Genomic DNA, 21,371 nt, shown 5'->3' with positions numbered 1-21,371 from the left:
TATACAACAAGGTCTGAAAAAATTACCTACACTTCATTCAAAGGAAGCAATTATGTTCTAGCAATTATATTGGTTGGCTTTAAACTGACAGACACTGTTAGTAAAAACTGTGGTCAGCTATTTGGAGCAGAGGACTGAGAAATTTAGTCTTACTTCACTATCAACAAATCCAATTATTTATTACAGTGACTCTTGTCAGGAATTAACTTATTGTAGCTTCCACTGGACTGTGAGCAATGTGCACATGATGAACAGGGTGTCATAGCTTTCCTGTCTAACAGTTTTATTGATAAGTTTGGTTTAGTTTTGACACAGATTGTCAACATGGGAATTTTATTTTAAATAACTCATTTTTAAAGGAAAGCAAAAATTCTTTAAAATTAAAAACTTCATCCAAGTGTTTGGGGAGGGTTCAAGCTTTTTCAAATGTCAGTCCTTTTTACAGCACATTAATATACAAATTAAATGGAAAAGGAACATGTTAAGTAGATATAAAGAATTAATTGCATGTTTTAAAAGAACAGGAAGGTATTAATCCCAATTAAGATATAAAAACAGGTCAAAGCTCTACATACACTAAGATGTACCACTTCTCATTTTGAATAACAGAAATAATATTGCATATGGCAAGAACAAGGAGAGGTTCTGAAAGCAAATGAAAGCATGTGGAAAAAAAGCAGACAATTTTAAACACTGGGGGATTTCAAAGCAAAACAATTGTCAGAAGTTGGACTAGGGGACAGTTTGCTTGCAAAGGAAAAAGTCAGGTTTGATTCTGGACATATTGACTTCAGGAATTCACCTCTCCTTGGGTGTCTTATTTGTCATGAAACCACCTCAGAAGAAAAATTTAATCAAACATAATGCATCTCTTCACAACTCTGACTTCACCTCAAAACCAATCTCCAGTCATAGCATGGCGAGTTTCAGATTACTAAGAAAGCCAGACTAAAAACCCCCTGTAGAATTCAAACCATTTGAACTGTGTTAGCACCACTTTGCTTTAATTTATACTCTTTCCTTGGTTTCACAAATTTGCTCATTACAGATATATAATAAAAATAGAACTGTTAAAAACTTTGTTAAATTCCAATTATTAAGTCCATCTGGTGTTACTCAGTAATTTTCATCTGGAACAGTTAAGAGTACTATGGGAGAAAGAAGGCAATTTTCATTTTGAGAAAATGAAACCTTTAGTAACTTTAAAAATTCTATGTTAAACTCTATCACCTTTCCTTATCACTTCCTGACACTGGTGTCACTTGAACAAACCCCGTGATTCTAAGTCAAGAGCCACCAGCATCAGTGGAGATCCTCCTCTTGACTTCGCCTGCTTCTAGATAAACCCAGTGGCTGACAGATACCACAGCAAACTCCTTCACAGTGATAGTACAGGAATATCTTGTAGCCATCTCTTCAAAAGATAAAGTGCTCTGATGAGAAACACATAATTAGCATTGGAGGAAGGGTTCCATTAGTTCAAAATTTAACAGCAGTGTCTATGAAGTCTTGTATAAATTTCAACATTTACAGTGTTATTGCTGACTCCTGTTAGTAGAAAGTCATGCCGTGCTGTGTTTTAATGTTCCTCAACCCTTCAGTCACATTTATCAATTTGAATTCTGGATGACTGTATAACACATCTGTGAAACTGATTTTATACATTGGTCATACACAGAAATATATTGGTGAACAACTGTAAAGAGAAAAGTGAAAATGCTCTTTGCAACCAGGAGTCATGTTTGAAACGAGGGCTGTTGAACTGCTGCTGCTTCCTAAGATGTGAGATAAAAAGCTGCCATCTAACATTGGAGTTTCTAGAATGAAAAATGATTTAAACACTAAGCAGCAATCTTGACTTGTTAGAATTGAGTTAATTACTATCATCTAGAAATAAGTTATTCACAGTCATCCAGAAATGTGTTTCTGATGTGTCTGTAAATAAGTACTACGCTATCTATTACTCCAAAAAGATCAGCAATTTCCTACTGCTGTCCTTCCAGACGCCTGGTTTCTCCTTATGCTGCCCACCAGGCTCTGGGGTATTCACTTTCATTAAATGAATACAGGAATTCACATTAAACTCTTCCCATGCCTAATTATTCAAGATCTGCATTATTTTAGCCTCTTACTTGTTTATTTTGTATGCATCTGCGGCAACTTTGTCAGGGGCTCAGACTCTGGCAAACAATTCCCTTCAAATCTACTTTTTGCCCATTAGACTCAAAATGAGCACCAACTCCAAACTCCTGCTGGCTGCACTGCCGATGGATGCTCTTGCTCCAAGGGCAAAGGTCAGATTAGCAGCATCCTTCTGGTTGGACTGTGGGGTGCAGAGCTGGTGACTGCTTGACTCGAATCCTCCCTTCATTTCTGAGAGCAAGCCCCAGACATGGTGCTGGTAACACCCACCCCATCCCCAGCACTGGGATGTGCCTGCCTTCATTAGACCAGAAAAACAGCATGTTTTATTCTTCATGTATTTACATGTAGCAGGATGAAGCACTTATTTTCCTGGATGCTAATGTGATGCCAGTTGGAAAGGAACAACCCAAAGCACATTAGACCTGGTAGGACTCATCTTCCATACATGGCTGTCTCTAGTTAGAACACAAAGACATTGTCTCCTTCTAAATGGCGCTTTTTAAATAAATGCTTTTCATCCAAAAAGATATTCAAATATTAAAACTGAGCTTTAAAGGAACAGTCTGCAATATGGCTGATTTGAAAGGCTAAAACTTTTCCCAACCATTTCAAGTATGAGAAAATCCAACAACTCTCCATTTGTGATTCAAGCACTTGGTAAACACACTCCACAACTGTACCATGGCTGTGTGCCAATGAAATGGTGAGTCAGCAGGCAGGGGAGGGAATCAAGTGTCAAGAATGCATTTAACCCTCACTCAGAGAACATTTTTCTTACCAAGAAAATGAAAGCACACCATAAAAATGCAAAAAATTACTGGAATTTTTTAACCACTAATACAGGCAACTCTCAATTTTCTTCCAACTTTACAGAATTTCTCAAATTTTAAATTAGGACAAACACTTAAGAAAATAGCAAACAGTAAACTGACAAGAATGAGGTTCATGAACGCATATCAGTGCAGTCCTAAAATCCTTACTCTTGACCAAAATCCCAATGATAACCCTGGCAAGGCTGAGTGCCAAAGGGTTTCACAAGAGCATTAGAATTGATAATATTTAATACTTGCATAGATATAAAAAGGAGTACGTTTTCCTAATGAAAATACAGTTCAACTCATCTGTCCTATTCCCTAAGGAGTATCTATGCACACTACTTTGCTACACAGTGTTCTTGTGAGTGGTTGATGAAATCAAAAGATGTCCTAAATAATTTTTAAATTAACCCCTCGTAAAAAGTTCCCCACTGAAGCATCACTGTGCATGATCACTCTAGGTACTCTATTCAGGATGGAAAAAGAGCATAAAAAGTGAGGATTAAAAAAAAAAATTGGAAAGAGTACTCAATCTTCCACCTGAAGATTTGAATACTCATTTACAAGGTTGTTAAACACTGCCAAACCTGAATGACAGGATTTTATACCTACTTTCTTACTCACTCTTCACAGGTGTAAATAACCACATTGGACACCTGTGGAGGAGGGGAAAGCGGGAGGGGGGTGAGGCTCCACTTATTACCTTCAGAGTGTTAGTTAAGGGTAATTATAGACCATCTGTGAATTTACAACTTGCCTCCATTAGGGAACAGATACCGTTTCCAGTTAAAGGCTGAGGACAGCCAGCTTTGCTGTCATCATGCTGCTTGAGCCTACAAAAAGGAGTTTTTTTACACATCTGGCCCCACTGACCTCCATGGCCTGAGCCATCTCCTCCAGAAACTCAACTCACAGCCAGTATCATCTATTTACTGCTAGTCTGTCCTGCCCTGATTAGGCCTGGGCTGTGAAATGGCAGAGATAAGAATTAGTTTGTACAGACATCTAATATGTCCAGGGTGGAAATACAGTAAGCATCCCTTCACAGATCTATGAAGGTCTTTTCTCCCATCTAATGGCCCTAATAAAGCCTTAAGCCCAAAGTTTAGACAAAACCAACACCTATGGCATTAAGAGACAAGGCCTGACAAACCCTACCGGAGTGGTCAGAAAGACTTTCCCCCCCGTCCTTCAGCCCTGTCTTTCTGCCAGTTGTTAACAACTGCAGCAGGGGCTGCAGATTACACAGACACATCTGAGCCAAAGGAGATAAATTTGAGCTGACTGTGAGCTCAAATGGTTGACTAAAATCTAGGACAACTGAAACATGGCAATGTCCCACAGAAGAACACAGCAGCAGGAAGATTTTCTCTTCAAACACCACATTCCCCTCCATGATCTTACCAACTGGAAATACAGAACTATGACTAAATAATAACTTTATGAGGAACTGATGTAACTCACTGTGAAGGATTCTGTCATGAGTTGCACTTGGCCTACACAACTGTGAGAAGAGAACCAAGTCCTGCAGAAGTCCAGTTTTGAAAGCAAATTCCCCCTGCATGCATCTTCTCCATCTGAGATTCCTAAAGAAAGAGGAATGTAAAAGATTGGCAGTGTGCAGTATTAAGCTTGCAGTTTATGGAAGAAAATCACGACATATCTTTCTTGTATGCAGAAGGCTCTAAGTAATCTTCCATCATTATAGCAATACTAATTCCCAGAAATCCTGCAGAGCTCCAGAACTCCCTAGAGCACTATTTTATATACCCAGCACCCCTCCATCAAAAATGATCTTTAAAAAACCAAATTCATTTAAAAATAGGAAATTCTTTATCTTTTCTCCCAAACCCAAACACCTTTTTGGTTTTCTGCGTGTACATCCCTGGGAAATGACAACATCTCCAGGTCATTCCATTCTACACTGCTTGGAACGTATGGAACACACCAGGAGAGTCAGAGACCAAAGGAAATGACACAGGTAGTGACACTACAAGGCTAACACAATTGTTGATTTAGCAGCAGAGCTTGGTGGCTTGTTGTATGAAGGCTCTTCACCCAGACAAGAATGTGAATTATTGTTGAGAATTTTATTTGTATAATTATCATTTTTATGTAGAAAGCATTAGCAGATACTGTTTTAAATAATTTCAGATACTCAGCACTAAGTAAGTGGCTCACTTTCAAGAACCAACCAAGAAAAAACATTCCACAGAATGTCATATATTCCTTCAAAAGGCAAGTTACATTTCACTAGCATGGATGCTTAAGTGGAATAAGTCTCAGTATGGGGACTGTTTTCAGCAATAGTTGTTAATTAAGTAGTAAAGTACTAATAAAATGTTTAGGCAGGTTGCATTTAAATAGCAGTATAATGATACGTAATTACTAAAAAGGAGTGCCAAAACCATTCTGCAACAGACCACATTCAGTTTTCATGTACTGTGCAAATCCATTTGAAAACAGAAAGGATTCCAATGTCCACTGTACAGTGGCCAGGGCACAGGCAAGGTCTGAAACTTCCGCTCTCAGTCACAGAGGAGAACCTCTTACTTAAAATCACACTCTAAGATTCTCTCACAGAAGCTACAGAAATTAAAAGAAAATATTCTAAACACATACAGGAACAAATAAACATGCAGTAGCAGTGAGGCCAGCAGCTCTTTTGCAGGGTCATGATGAAAAACCACCAGGAAAACAAGCAAGAGCCTGTGAGGAAGGATAATACTCACAGACCTCACCACGGGGGACATAGCAGGAACCTGTCTGTGCAGGATGTATCTAAGGGTGCGGCATCCAACTCAAAAGTAAACTTGGTGGAAAATGTACCAAAATGTTCTGCTGCAGCAAGGTATGGGGAGATAAGTATAATTCTTCATGGGTAAGCAAAAAGTGCAGTAGGCAAAAGGAACTTGGCACAGCCAGGATGAACTTCAACCAAAAGAAAATGCAAATATTTAGAACTTAAAAATATGTCAATGAAGATAAAGGCTCAGTGGAAAAAACGCATATGGGTAAAGCTGAAATGCACAAAACTGCCACCATAGCAGAAACTACATAAAAATACTGTAGAGACAAAAGTTTATATTTTAGATATAATTTATACCATTATCTCTAGAAGATAAAAACCAGTAACACCAAGTACAGGGATATTCTGATTTTCTAACAACTCCTCTTGTGATGACAGTAGTTCTCAAGTTGTGGTATAAATGCAGTAAGTAGCTGACAGTCTAGTAGGTCCCAAAATTGCTTACAGAACCTTTATATTCTTTATAAATCTTTCTATTCCTCCATAATAGCCATTGGTGTATTTTAGACTAATTAATGACAGGCTGCCACAAACATGGGCCCCTGTTCCAGAAAAGGTCCTGTTTGTTCTTCAATCAAATCTAAGTAGCATTCTTATAATTACTATGGTGACAAATAGTTTATAAATATACATAATAATTTTGAAAATTTCAATTTTACTGTCTGAGAAGCTAAAGCTTGGCAGGCCCTTCCAATTTAAATTATTTTATGATTTTCAAACTAACACAGTACATCTCTACACCACTGAACCCCTCTGACTTCCCAAGGCCAGAGCTGCACTTGTGTTTAAGGTAACCCACAGACTGACATCATGGCAGCAATGGGGCTCCTTCCACATCAAAGACCAGGCATCTCCTTACGTGATTTTTTCAAAATTTGCATCAGTGGAAATTAGGCACCAAATCTACAATGCTGCTTTAAAAACCACTCTTTGTGTCTGCCCTGGCAAGATTTCAGTGTTTTGGCAAAGCCTTTGTTCACCTAGAACTGTGCCAATAATCCCTTTTAAAATACCAAAGTGCCTGCTGTTGTGAGCGCTGCCTGACTCCAGGATGGCCAGTGAGAATGTGCTCAGTAATGAACCTTTCAGACAGTCAAATTCTTAACATGTTCATGTGCTTAAAAACATTCTTTCTTGATCACAAACCTTCATATCACCTTTCAAAAAACAGAGGTAGGCTGAGATACTGGATTTGCAGAGATTTGGATTATTTTTGCCTCTGTATTACTTGCAGACAATCTACAAAAACACTAAATCATTGGTCTGGTTTTTTTTTTTTAATTAAAGCAACTGACCACAGGTTATATGCATGAAAATAACTATCTCTTTAAAACAGGAGGAAGGTCTTGTTCATTTGACAAGAATGATTCATTTTCTAGAGATTCAAATCTTACAACTAGAAAAATAGGTCATCTTCAACTGATATAAAAAGAATTATAACCAAGCAAGTACAAAAAGCTAAACCCACATGCTTGGGGTGAGGTTCTCACCCTGTAAGTCAACTAATGCTCTAAAATGTTCTCATTTCTATTCTGAAAGACCTCCCAATTTTCCCTGTGTAAAATCTGTGCTTTGAACATTAAGAAAGATGACATTTATATTAAGGGAGTAAGATTTTCAGCAGGTTAATGTTCTACTTTGTGAACAGATTACCAAGAAAGAACCTTCCCTTGTTATAAAAGGCATTTCTGTTCTTTGGATTCAGAAAGCTGATTTCACCATGTAACTGAGTCATCAAGGAAACTGCTGAGCAGCACCAGCCAAGAAATAAAGATCAGGTTTCATCTACTGCTACTCGATTCTGCACGTTTTTTTTGCTCAAACCCATTTGTACACAGCCACTTCAATCTCTTCAGAACTCCCCTTGTACAGCAGTTTGGTTTCCAGATATGATAATCCACAAAGTGACACTGACAAAGCAGAACAGGAACTTCATTCCCACCCTCCCAGGTAAGTGTCCTGACCCATAAATCCCGATGCTGTGTTTGCTCTCTCTTACCAATCTTCTAGAATTAAGAATTATAAAACTGAACAGACAGTGGGAAAATTCACTGGTTCTTACATGTGGCAGCAAGGTGATCAGTAACACCCAAATCCTTTTCCCCTTTTCTTTCCCAGTCTTTGATGATGGCACACATGGTGGTAAGGGACACACTTATGTGGTGGACTTGGCAATGTTAGGTTTGGTGTTACGGTCGGACTTGATAGTCTTAAAGGTCTTTTCCAACCTAAAATATTTTATGATTCTATTACAATAGAGATGAATAAACTCAGATTTGTCTCCATTGCCAAGATGCTGCGGTAACATAGACAAAGATGGTTCCTGTCCAAGGAGGAGGAAAATTCACCATCAGAAATGCGGTTATAAATACAGATACATGGAAATTTAATATTGACATTGCTGTACTAAAATCAATAAGAGATTTTTCACCAACTTGAATGGATCAAGCTCAGAGATGGGAGCCAGCTTTGCTCATCAGCCTCTACCTAGCCTTTGCACAGTCTCATTTATTACAATCATCACATTAGAGGGAGGTCTTTAAGATCAATACAAAGGAGAAAGAGACACAGTAGGTTTGTATGAGATGTAAAAATGGGGTTTGCAGCTGGGGATCAAGAGACAGTAAGACAAAAGACAAGTAGGAAAAAGCACAGGTTAGCAGGTGATACAAATCATTACAATTCCAGGAGAACTGTGAAACATCTTCATGAATACAGGGCTTGGAAACTAACAGGGTAAAGCACAAGGAATGAAGAGGTTGAAAAAGGGGCTTTATTCCAAGAAAAGAGGATGGTTGAGTGCATTCTGTTATAAAGAGATTTAGGAGAAATAAAATGTTTCTCTCAAAATCAGGGCATGGAACTCAATGGATTTGTTGTCAGCCTGCACAGTGAAAGGCACTGGGTAAGAGGGCTTTCAGTGATTTGAAGGGAAAGTAGCGACTCGCCTGAACATGAAGGACAGAGTAATGCATTTACATTTACTGATTTACACTGTATTTTGAAGTCTGAAGCAACAATTGTTAAAACAACCACAGAAGTTTAAATATTGAGTGTTCTCAGAGTACGCAATTACATTAATAAGTAAACGAGCTGTTACTGGGTATCACATGATTGATTTTTGGGTTCATTGCTATGAACATTTGATTCAAAAAACATAAAGATACTTCCACTGATATCAAGACAAATGAATTGGGGGCTGCCAGCCAAAGAATGTATTTTATCTCAAGAGAAGGGTTGCTTACTCATCTCTAGTCAACAGCCCCTTTTAAACACACTGGAAGTAATTTTAAAACCCCAAGGAATGATGGAATTTAAATGATTTGTGAGGGTGGAGACTGAGAGGTTTTCCTACATGACCAGTTATTTACCAGAAAAATATCAGACGCTCTATTATCATATTTATGATAATTTTTTTCCCCAAATTAAACTCCAGCCAATACAGTTAGACTCACCACAGCAGATCAAATTTGCTCTCCCTTTCTTTGCAATGTAAATTTGTTGCAATCTGCTATTTACTTTTCTCATGGTCATATTTTTGAATAAATCAGTGCATTCAAATAATTCCAGTGAATAAGTTAATACTTCAAATGAAGTTAAAATAAATTCAAATGAATCAGCCAGCTTAGAGAGACAAAACAAGTAAGCAGGTTAAGGTGGTGGGCTTAGCTTTATGAAACCCAGGTTCAACCCTCTGCTCCAGCATGAGGTGCTCCACACATGTGGTGTGACATGTGAATTGCTTTTGGTATCAGTCTGCAAAATATTTAGGCACTTTTCACTGAAACCCCCTAAACCAGACTGAAGCAATGAAGAACCCTAGTCCATCATCAGTTTCACAGAGCCATCGAATGATTTCAGTTGGAAGGGTCCTTAAAGATCATCTCATTCAGACCCCCTGCCATGGGCAGAGACACCTTCCAGTACACCTGGTTGCTCCAGGCCCTATCCAACATTTCCAGGGATAGGGCAGACATAGCTTCTCTGGAAAACCTGTGCCAGTGCAGGCACAGTAAAGAATTTCTGAGTAAAGAATTTCTGAGTAAAGAATTTCTGAGTAAAGAATTTCATCCTATCATTCAGTCGAAACCTGCCCTTTCAGTTTAAAACCATTGCCCCTTGTCCTGTCACTATCTGCCCACATAAGAAGTCCCTCCCTCTCCTTTTTATAAACCCCCTTTAAAGCACTGTAAGGCAACAAAGGAGGTCTCCCTGGAGCCTTCTCTTCTCCAGGATGAACAGCCCTAGCTCTCAGCCTGTCCCCATGGCAGATGTGCTCCACCCCTCTGAGTATCTTCATGCCCTCCTCTGGACACCTCTTACAGATCCATGTCTTTCTTGTGCTGTTTCCCCTTGTATTCAAATTATCACAAATTGTAACTCCAAAACTGTGATCAGCTGTTTAAGTCAAGAGAGAGACAGCAAAACCATAAGCTTTCTAAAAAAGCTCAGATATCAGAGGGGAATGGAGACATATTTTTGCTCTACACATGCACACCACTCTACACTTGAGTTAAATATCTCTTTCTGAGATACTAATGTTCCTCTGAAAAATAAACATCACACAGATTAACCATCCATCCATCCATGAGATAAACTCAAATTTCCAGCTCCACAGTTAAGCAAATGCAAAATAAAGTGACTAAGAAATTAGTCACTGAACAAGTATATTTGTAAATAAATTATGTGTATTACATTAATGGTGTCTACAAATCTCTTTTGGAAAGGGCATAACTCTCTAAGGACTGAAATCAGTGATACAGCCCAGGCTAATTTCCATAGGTCAGGATGACAGTCTTGGACCCCCTACTGACATCCTAGGCATTTAACCTGCGCTGGATCAGCCCCTCAGCAGACAGCAAGCAGGTATTCTCTACAGGAAATCTACCAAGGATATAAGGAAACATTCAAAAGAAAATGAAGTCCCAAAAGTCCTTTACTATAAAGACAGACACTGTGGATAGGTGAACCTCAGCATTTAGCTCCAATACAATGCAGAGAGCTGCAAGGGAATACATATTTCCATCTGGGCTCAGCTCCAATTTTATAATAATAACCTGGCTCTTTTTTGTAAACAGAATCAATATCCCGTTTAAAAGTATTCTCAGAAGAGCAGGAAATTAGAAAATATTAGTATGAAATTAATCAAACTTCTCTTCATGAAATATTGCTCATGTTAGTGAATAAATTTATTTTTTTGTTTTTTCAGTGTATAGACACATGTACATTGAAAATGCTACCCTAAACATATGAGCTATGTGCTCATTTGAGATATACAAAGCTACATATTTCCTTCTTATTAAATCTGATTCCATGAACAGAGTGCAATTTCTACTTTCAGGGATTATGAATTATAAATATGATATAATTTTTCAGGATGAATCATAAATAATAAGTTTCTTTTTGCTCTTTGGTATTTCTCAGAAATATTGGACGTGCCTCTAAAAGTAGAAGGGGCAGGGAGAAGCCATGCAGGAAAGCTGAAATTTCCTAAAACATTTTATTTTATTACTGGCATACTAAATCTCCATTTCCCTGTCCCTGTCAGAAGACTTCAGAGACTCAGATGTCATCAGTTACATCATTGGAGGCATTTTATTCCGTGGCTTAAATTTTTACATAGCTAAGGAATTTCTAAGTTCTCCACAGTTTTTCTTTTCCAGAAGGGTAATAGCAGTTCCCAGTTTAGAAGAAATGTGTCCAAGACAGAGAGAGGCCTCCCTGGGGAAAGAGCAATGAAAGCAGGGACAAGGACGAAGGCCACAAGAGTGAAAGGGGGTGAGGTTTGGAGGAACAAAATGTCCAAAAAATCAGAAGTGTGGTTTGGATTGTGAACCTGATGAATATTAAAAGTATTCATAAATTATTATTTGGTCTGAATGTGGATAAGAGGCATGGAGATAAGAGAGGAAAAGAAAGATTTTGCAATCTTTCTCAAAATCTAAAATCACAAAAAATCTTCTCTAGGATGAAAAAAAATCTTTGAAAATAAATTAGTTTATAAAGCAGGCTTACTGTGCAAGTCTAAATTTAACTGTAGCAGTCATTACCGAGCACACTTTAAAACATCACATCCAGAGAAGGTCAGTTACTTACTTCACCCAGGCTGTCATTCTAGATGTCAAAACTTTGCTTCCTTGCTGCATCAAGCTATTTTAACTTTTGAACTGAAGAGCTTCAGGGGCTTTGGCATTACCTATAAAGGAAGTTACACTTGAGTAGAACATACCTGAAAATATCAAGTGCATAAACCAAACACCATATTGAGAATTACTTGCAAGACTGGTGTTTTATTTACTGAGCCTTTTTCCTTTTGTGTCTGCACATTCACAAACTAACTTTTTATGATGTCTACTGGAACCCAGTGTGAGAGCTCACTGTGATGCCTTTGAAGCAATAAGTAAACATTTTTAACTGTGTGTGCACCAGATTAGCTGGGAACTTCCCCTCTCCTGCCCTGCAGCCAAGATCAGCTGACTGTCCCTGAGTGTGGATTCCACAGGCTGAGTGGGAGAGAGACATGACAGTTCCCTGAATTACTCACTCATCCCAACATACACTTGGTCTTTTATTACAACCTACAGAATTCACTCACGGGAAAGAAAGTAAAGCTATTCACAGTCTTCAACATTTCTACCCTTCCACTTACATATTTCAACAACTTGCAATCATCCCTCTTCTCTCTGTTATCTTTAAAATGTTCAGGTACTCATACCACCAAAACTGGAGATACATGTCCTCAAAACTGGGCACGTGAATCTCTGAGTTCTAGTTTGCAGCTCCCAATTTATACACACAAGTAAAAATGTCCACAAATTAAAACATAATGACTACAGATGCTCAACTGTACATACTTGCACATTTAGCACAAGTAAAGGCAATTTGTTCTAGAAAAGGATAATACAAACTACACTCTCCATTGAATATACTGGAAATGAAACCACAGATCATGGCCAATGATTCTATTGTGCTTCTATTGTGCTGTATCTCTCGTGTTTTAAAATAAACACTAAATTAATTGCTTAAAGTACTTTAAACATGCCTTTGGGATGCTCTGTGGACAACTGCAGAAAGTCACAAGTCCCAAAATATACTCAATACATTTGAAATATTAACTTCTGTTAAAATACAATTATTTTCTATTGTTGCCTCTGTGAGCAATCATTGCCAAAGGATATTTGTATAGAAAAATTCACTCTTCTGTGTCACTGATTAAGGCTCCAATACAGCTCCTCAACCAATGCAATACAATACCCACAGATACACTGTATTTTTTTCTACAGTCATAACCACAGTAAAACCTCTAAATCAGTAGAGAACTCGCTGATAAACACTAACATTCTAGGATGCCTTTTTATTCTTATGCACTGAGGGACGTAGAGGGATATGAATACAGTCAAAGGTTAAACCAAACTGTCTTAATTTATACACAAATACAGGGTCAACATGGTAGCACGTTTTACATAACATAACATAACAACACATAACCACACCGACTAGGCAGGGAAAACTGAATTTTCACATCTTGAAACAAAAATCAAACTTGTCTTTCACACTCTAAGCTAAGAGCACCTTTACTGAAGCAGTTAAATGTTCTTGCTCCAGGTACAAGGTATCATCTCCCAGAGCAAGCCTGTCTATTAAAGAGGTTTCATTGCAAAAAGTAGTAAGAGGTTACACAAAGTGACTGTGAGTGCATTTAGGAATGATACTCAACCTGATTATTTGCTTTATACTTTAAGTAAACAAATCATTAGACCTGAATAATAAAGCCTCTTGCACAATCCCATGCCTGGGAATTGCACAGCAGCAACTCAGTAAGCCACAGCTGAGCTACAGGAACACTCTGGCCTGGCAGCCCCAGCAAGGGAAAGCCCAGCACAGCAGCTCTTCTTTCAGTTCACAATGCCTTTGCTAGACTTTACACATCCATGCCAGTCATCTGTCTAGATGGAGGAGAACAGCAGATAAATACGGAAGAGAACTAAACCACGTTTGGCAGGATAAGGCTTTTCAGTGGGAAGGGAAAGGAGAGAACTTGGGAGGTGCTATGCAAGGTGCCAGCAGAACTAGTATTTGGAGAAACATCCCATACATTATGTAGTACCACATGGCCCTAGATTATGTAATTCCATAATATTCTTTTCCACACTCCCTATTGCTCAGGACAGAAACATATGCAGCTTGGCTTGTTCAGAGAAAAAGGCTCCCATGTTATTGTTGAAGGTCACGAGCATATTTGAAATGGCAGGGAGTGGGCAGAGAAAGGCAAGCAAAAAGAAACAAGTCTCATGGTTGGACACCTGCATATCGCAGAGTGGAATGGGATTTCATCCCCATCTCTGATTTACTTTCTCATCATTGGAAAATCTTTTGAATCAAACTTGTCCCACAATTTCAGAGCTTCTGACTGGGTACAATGGTTCTGAATACTGACCAGCTGCACTGGAAGCTGTTCCCTGATCATGGAGTGTATGGGCCACAAGGGAGTAGAAAACACGTAATTTGAGTCCTAGGTGTCACAATTTAGGCCATCAGAATTAGTATAAACAGTTATTCATTTCCTTTGCTACAGTTTATTACCTGTAAAATGGGGGTGGTACACACATCTCTCAGGCTGTTTTGAAATAAAAGGATAATCCAAGAACAAACATGCAAGAAAGCCTCTGAAGGAATTAATCTACTTGTCTATATGGTTGAGTGTGAATATTGTGCATAGGTCAACCGAAAAAATCAGAAAAGAACAAAATACCAAGTTGCTGTCCATTTTAATGTACAGGGAATTCATTCACAAATTTCACTCTTGAAATGACAACCTTTCCAGCAAATCTGAGAAAGTGCTTTTACCATTTTGAATAAAACATTTACAGAAGGGATACCACTCATCATTAAACTCAGCTGACATATAAACCTACAATGAGCTGGAAAGCAGCAATCAAAGCTTCAGTTTTTTGATGGGGGCATACATATACTGAAATTCCCTGATTTTCTGAGCATGGCAAAGCAGGCTGCAGAGTATTTTGCACTGCACATCTTCCTCAACATCACCACTTTTCTTAACAGAGCCTATTTTACTATTGCACTCACTCTGCTCCACGCAGAGCAAGAAGTACAGATGAATTCTTGCTGTTACAGAGAAGAAAACCATGAGGCAACACTAAAACCTCCAAAAATAACTTGCTCCTTTTGAACTCTGACTATAAGTACTTCAGAAAACGCACACACTCCTGGAGAACCATGTGTTTATTACTGGAATCCCCAGCTTCCTTACCACAGTCTTTTGTATATGGGTATTATCAGCATCTGCAAGAACAGTTTCCACCACTGCTGAAAAGAAGAGGAAGAAGCACAATGTGGAACAGAAAAAGTATGTGCACAGCTTATTATGCTAAAAAACAGCTGTGAATGCATGCATTCATGTGCAAGGATTACTGCAGCAAAGCCTACAACCACAGATAAAATTAAACTGATTTTTTTTCAGCCTCCATAGTCCTCATGTAATATAAGATTTTTACTTTCCCTTTCTGACATGCCCTAAAGCTTCCTGCATTCTGATCCTGTGGTCTTTGGCAGTGCTTAGAATGAACCCAAAGCCTCTTGTTCCAGTCAGTTGCACTTCATCAGATCTACCGGGAAGCACCAATACTCAAACAGACCTATTGGGGAGACTCTGAGCTGTCTGCAGCATTTACAAGATCACAAATGCAGCTCATTGTACATATTTCAGTTATTTCATTCTTTATGTTTTAATTCAGAATTTGAGGGGTGGGGTAAATGAGAATTACATTGCAGAAGCTGGTTGATTTGGGAGTAACCACAGTACTTTGTCATAATATTTTTATACAAGGAAAGCCAAAGCCAAAGCATATCATATTAAAAAAATTCTAACCCCATTTCTGGTTTCTTATTGATCTGTAGGAAACAATACCAGATTTTTACTAGTTTGTATCAGCTGCCAAAAACAACACTAATCTATCCAAGCACACCAACACTCAATATCCTTTTATAGGTATAAGTGAACACAGCAGGAAGCTGAAATCACATCAATTTCTCAAATTTGGTTTCTCAGCTTTAAAACCAACACATGATCACAGCTAAGACTTTTGTCATTTTCACAGCCTGAATGAAGCATGAAGCTCAAAGGCAGTTCTTGGATTGGCTATTCCTTCTCTCAAACTTCTCAAATAATACATTTTCTGCTTGCATTTTTTTTAATGCAGATATTTGCAAATCATTTAGATTATCATGGCTGCAAGAAAGATAGACATAAATATTCATGGCAGCAAATATTGTAAGGAAAATTCCTCAGAACAAGATCCCCAAGTCGTAAATTATATACCATGATCTAGTAAAATCTATAGAGCTATCATAATTTAAATCCATGGAGAATCTTGTTCATTTCACACATCTACTAAAATATTTTGTCCCTTGGTCACGATACAAACATCAAATTTAGGATGCTTTCATTTTGAAGGTCCTCTAGTGAACATTACGAAAGGCACTGAACCGTACAAAAAACAAAGCATCCAGATGATATAGTGTCACTAATTTCAAAACATGCAGCTGATTTTTATCACACTTCAATAATGCTTCTAATTTCCCATCATAAAATATAAATCAGATCTATGAATGGCTAAATAACCAACTTCAGCTGCTATGATCTGCACAAAGACTCTGCTTTAGTAAAAGATATTTGCTTCCATAATTTTTAATACATCCGTTTCTGGTGTACTAGATAATCATTTATCCAAGTTTTAATTTCTAAGCTCTGTGCTGCTGACATGTTACAGTATTTTCGAAAATGAAAATCAAGAACAAAAATAGGACAACAAAGATGATGGTGAAGATGATCTAAGAAAATCTTTCTATTTGTTTTACCTGCCATGTGTTTTATATTGTGTGTACTGAACTTCCGCAATGACAGGAGTTCATATTAGTTACTTATTATTTTCTTAATAAGAATAGTCATAACAGACTGGCTGCTGGTTTGTCTTCTGACAGGATCAAGAACTCAAAGTTTAAGAGTACACACTATACACCCACAGGAGATGCCACATAAAGGAACGTGTTTCATTTATTGGCGTTTAAGGACATTGCTCCCAATCTTTAAGAACAGAACGGAAAGGTTTGCTCTGCAGACACACATGAAAGTGTCCCAGTGCTGATGGGGACAGCTGAAAGCTGTCCAACAACTGCTGTTCCAGAGCAGAGGCGAGCAGTAGCTTCACTGAGCTTCTGATGAGAAGGTTCAACACTATGTGAGACCAAACGCTCACTCATAGCCAGGTTTCCTCCAAAACTTTGGTGACAGAGCTGGAGAAAAGAAATAAGAGTTCACACTTTGTTAAAACTTCTTTTTTTCTGTTAAAGCAATGCCACAGGTCCTTAATCAATGCCTCATTAAGGCTTAAGGTCACCAGATTGGCAATACCATAAACCACAACTTCTGCCATCAGCTCTTCCCTGCTTTATCTTACTATAAATCCCCAGTGGCCTTGATCCAGAGATGGGAAGAGAAGATGGGGCTATTAATTCCTGAAGAAATGTCATTCAACTAATGGGAAAAAAAGAATTTTGTTGCATTTTCTTGCAACCATGAAGTAAGATCTCTGCCAATCCTTTAACTGACAGTACATTCAAGTGTATTTTCCTGAGACATACCATAGAAAAACTTCCTTGGGCTCTGTATTCCAACCAACTAATATACTGCATTCCAATAAACTAATATACTGTACAGGAAAGGATAAGAGAGAATGGGAAATTAACATGGAGAGCTTTCCACACCAAATGAGTACCCAAGGGGTTTGAGGGCAGCCATCTCTTTCACCAGACTCTTCCTTCAGCTCTGCAGAGAAGAATTCGGGGTATGGACAAACTCCCAGCTTGTGAAGACTGTGTCGGTGGAAAAGGTTTATCCCCAGATGTTCCTCACCATCAGCTGCAGAGGTTTCTGCCCCTTCAGAGCAGCTCCCAGCTGTTCACTTGCACCAGTACCAAAACCACTTTAGCCAAAACAAAATAGTTTAGCACAGACCTGCCTCCTAATATTGTTAGAAATAAGCTGATGAAAGCTGGCAATACATCCCCTGCCCTTCCCCCTCCAATGCACTCATCCTCTCCCTCATGCAAGCAACAGCACTTAACTGACCCCTTCAGGCATCACAGGATGCTAAATAGACAAATAATGATTTTTTTATTGAACAGGAAAAAAAACAGAAGAAGGGGGAAAGTAGGAAAGCCTTCTTCAATTGCCTGTCTCCTGAATTCATGTCTCCTGAATTAAAGTAACCAGCAAGCCATGGCTTTTTCTTCAGTACAAAATGGGAGAAGGAAGGTTAATTTATTTCACTTAATGAGAAATATAATGTTTCCTCTTTAGCAGATAAAACACAGAATGGGCCAGAAAAGAGTAAACTAAGTATACTGCAAGACAGGTCTAAACTATTCTAAGTCTTCCTCTCCTTTAGGATCAAGATCTTCTATCCTTCTCATGACAAGAAAATCTTTCACTGTGCAACCATTTAGAAAGACTATTCTGATTGGTTTACTTTACATTTTTCAAACCTGAAACACCAGAATGAATAATTACGTGTGTTCACCCTTTCTATTAGTTTAGGGCCCTCTAGGGCAAGCTGTTTAATTCTTGCCTTTAAGGCTAAACACTATATTTCCTTCTTGAGAAGCAGTTCAGAGAATTGCATGGGTTTGATCAAGAAAGATTTGAAATACAGAATAAAAAGAATCCTTCATTATGAGCAGATGCTAGGAATCTCTTCCCTCCACCTCTTTTTTCTGTCTTTCAGAAAGACAAATCACTAAAAGTTTAGACATATAAAAAATAACAGCAGCATCAATTTTGAAGCAATGTGTATTTCAGCAGACAGCACATCAGTCAGTTTGGTTTATAGAACCTGAGAAATGATGTTTTAACTTTTACTGTTGCTTCTGTCAGAGCAGAAAAGATGTAGTTTCTCTGCTTTGGAGTACAACAGATAATGCTGTCATATTCAAAATTATACTTATTGCTTATGCATATAATAACTACAGCATTTGTCCTGCATTTAATTTTATGTCTGTGTTCAAGTGTTTTCTTGGTTAAAAGGAAAAAAAAGGAGAGAAAAAACAGTGCATGTGTGTTCTGCATGTAAGTGCATTTTTTTGATGTGCGGTATCTAATTTGTGGGGGGAAAAAAAAAAGGAAGAACTGCTGTGTATTTTAGGGAAGGTAATTCAAAAGCCTTATAGTATTAACCTAAAAGCTAATTACCTAATTATCTATCTAACCTTATCTATAGCAAGTGCATTTCTGCAACACAACAGTAACAAGCTGAGACCAAAACTTTCTGAACTTTTCAGTTCTCCTGCCCACTGCATAGATAACCTTCACCAAGTGGTGTTGGTCTTTTTTCACATAACTAACATGTTTTAATGCATTCTGGGTAAATCTTGTAGTGACAAATTTAACCCATTCACTAAACTGCCCTGCACAGAACACTCCAGTATGAGCTTTTCTTGCAGAAGGTAAAGCCTGAGCAATCATGTTTGTAACAGATGGCAAAACCACCAGGTTGGACATAATACTGATAGGAACCAAGAAGAGATGTCTGCTCCATTCCACACTGAAATGGCAGGTGGAGGTGAACCCCCCCATACAGCCCATCCCTGTCACCCCTCATACAGCTGAGGTACAGCTGAGGTGATTTAGAGTAGCAAATAAAGCATTGTGTGAGGTCTGTCATGCAGTGGGGGTTACCTAAAGTGCAAGACAGTCCCTTCCCTCCCTCCATACCTGAAGTCCAAGCTCTTCTCATTCCACCACCAACATTAATCTTTCCTCTTGAGACATATATCCAGAACAGCTTAACTATATATCCTAACTCCTTGTATTCCATTCCAGAAACATCAGCTCATTCTCCTTCCCTGAAAGCTGGCTAGCTAAAATATTTTAAGTGCCAAAATATTAGTATTAAGCCAGAAATGCATTATTCAGCCAGTCAAACAATACCTCAAAAGAACAAGTACAAGTAGCACTGCAGCATGATCAATAACATCCAGAGGACAGGAGCAGAACGGACGCTTGAGGGTCAGACTGCTTGAGCTCACTGACAATCAACAAAGACTGGATACAACAGGTATCTCTGGCAGTTGAGGCACTTCACAAATATAGTGCCCTGGAACAACATACTCTTTGGCCCTGATGGAAGTAACCCCTTGAAACAACACTCTCACCCCCAAAAAATCGCTACCATAGACAGTCTTGAAAATTACTGATCCTACTCCATGTGTTTGAAAAATGCCAATAAATTCTCATCGTTTCACTTCCTTCTTCCTCTGCCTAGTCTATTTAATTGTAAGCTCTTCAGGGCAGAAGCTAGGGGTGTTTTAATGCTGCAGTGAAGAGTACTAAACCAAATATGGCTTTGAGCACTACTTTATTGTCAAAACAATAAAGGTCTACTTCATCCAAATATTGTTTGTTTGGCAAAAAAAAAGTGGCATCTAGAATATTCTCCTTTTCTGTTTCTTTGTTGTAAAATTAGTAAACCTTTCACTGGGTTCATCACTAAAACATGTATTTGACTCAAAGAAGACTCCTAATAAGACTTCCTCAAGATGCTACTCTTTCCTCACTGCTATGACTTTTGGCTGCTGACTATTCCTTGTTTTGCAGATTCCTCCTAATTTCCTCATGTGTGTGCATGCTTACATGTGCGTGTGCACATTTCCTCCTCCACTCCAGAGTTCTTCAAAGCAATTACAGTGCTCCCAACCAACACACAGAGGCAGTAAGGGAAACAAGGAAGACAAGCTGACTCAGAGTGGCTGTGAAGAGATAACAGTTCAGTGGTTCAAATCAGCACCAGCGCTCCCAGGCGCACGCCCCTGCCAGCAGCACCTTGTGCTGTGGTTCTACAGAACGAACCAGTCCCTTCCCCCACTGCAAGAAACCCCTCCCTAACCTTCAGCTGCCAGATGGAAGTGACAGCCAAGAGTCAGCTCTTCCTTTGTTACCAACATTCATGTATTGATCTGTATCCCCCCAAAGCACAGAACTCCAGCTCAACCTCAGCTCTCCTACCACAAGCCAGTTTAGGTCTTGGGGCAAACAAAACATTGAAGCCTCATAACTGAGACCCCCTGCACAACATTTCTCTTTACTCCTGAGCCAGTTGCTTACATTTACCAGTGGATAACCGTGGCCAGGAGCCTTTATACCATGTCTGTGAGTGTCGGTTCAAGCTGAGAGGAGGGAAGATGAGAGATGGTAAGGTGGCACAGCATTTCATTTCTTTAGCTCTTCCAGCCCCCTTATTATTGCTGGAATATAACATCATCTTTTTTCATATCCTGGATGGTCCTGACCTTATATTTTAACACCAAAACTCTCTGCATTACTGTCCCAAAGAACAGCAACAATAGATACCAGCAGAGAAGAAAGAGCCTGACCTAAATGGTGCAAAGGAGAAAAACCACTGAAAGCGCCTGTATCCTCATTGCGATCTGCTTTTCCTGCTTCACCAGGATTATGGGCTACATTTTTTGTTGGTGTGAACCAACACAGGCTACATCTGCATATGCAGGGCTGACATCACAAACCTTGT

General features: G+C 38.8%; 1 long non-coding RNA gene across 1 annotated transcript; it reads right to left on the bottom strand.

Annotated features, from left to right (window-relative positions):
• Nucleotides 1-316: 316 nt before the first annotated feature.
• Nucleotides 317-21,113, bottom strand: LOC121664124. The gene is made up of 2 exons (XR_006015882.1): nt 11,866-21,113; nt 317-4,546 (listed from the first exon to the last, which is right to left on the bottom strand). It is a non-coding gene; the product is annotated as an uncharacterized LOC121664124 (long non-coding RNA).
• Between the last annotated feature and the right edge of the window lie 258 nt (nt 21,114-21,371).

The sequence above is a fragment of the Corvus kubaryi genome, unplaced genomic scaffold, assembly GCF_017639235.1.
Source record: "Corvus kubaryi isolate FWS band 111438036 unplaced genomic scaffold, C.kubaryi_AGA036_p1.0 37300, whole genome shotgun sequence".
Lineage (NCBI taxonomy): Eukaryota > Metazoa > Chordata > Aves > Passeriformes > Corvidae > Corvus > Corvus kubaryi.
The sequence above is the reverse complement of the archived record's forward strand: the minus strand, read 5'-3'. Positions and strand labels throughout refer to the sequence as shown.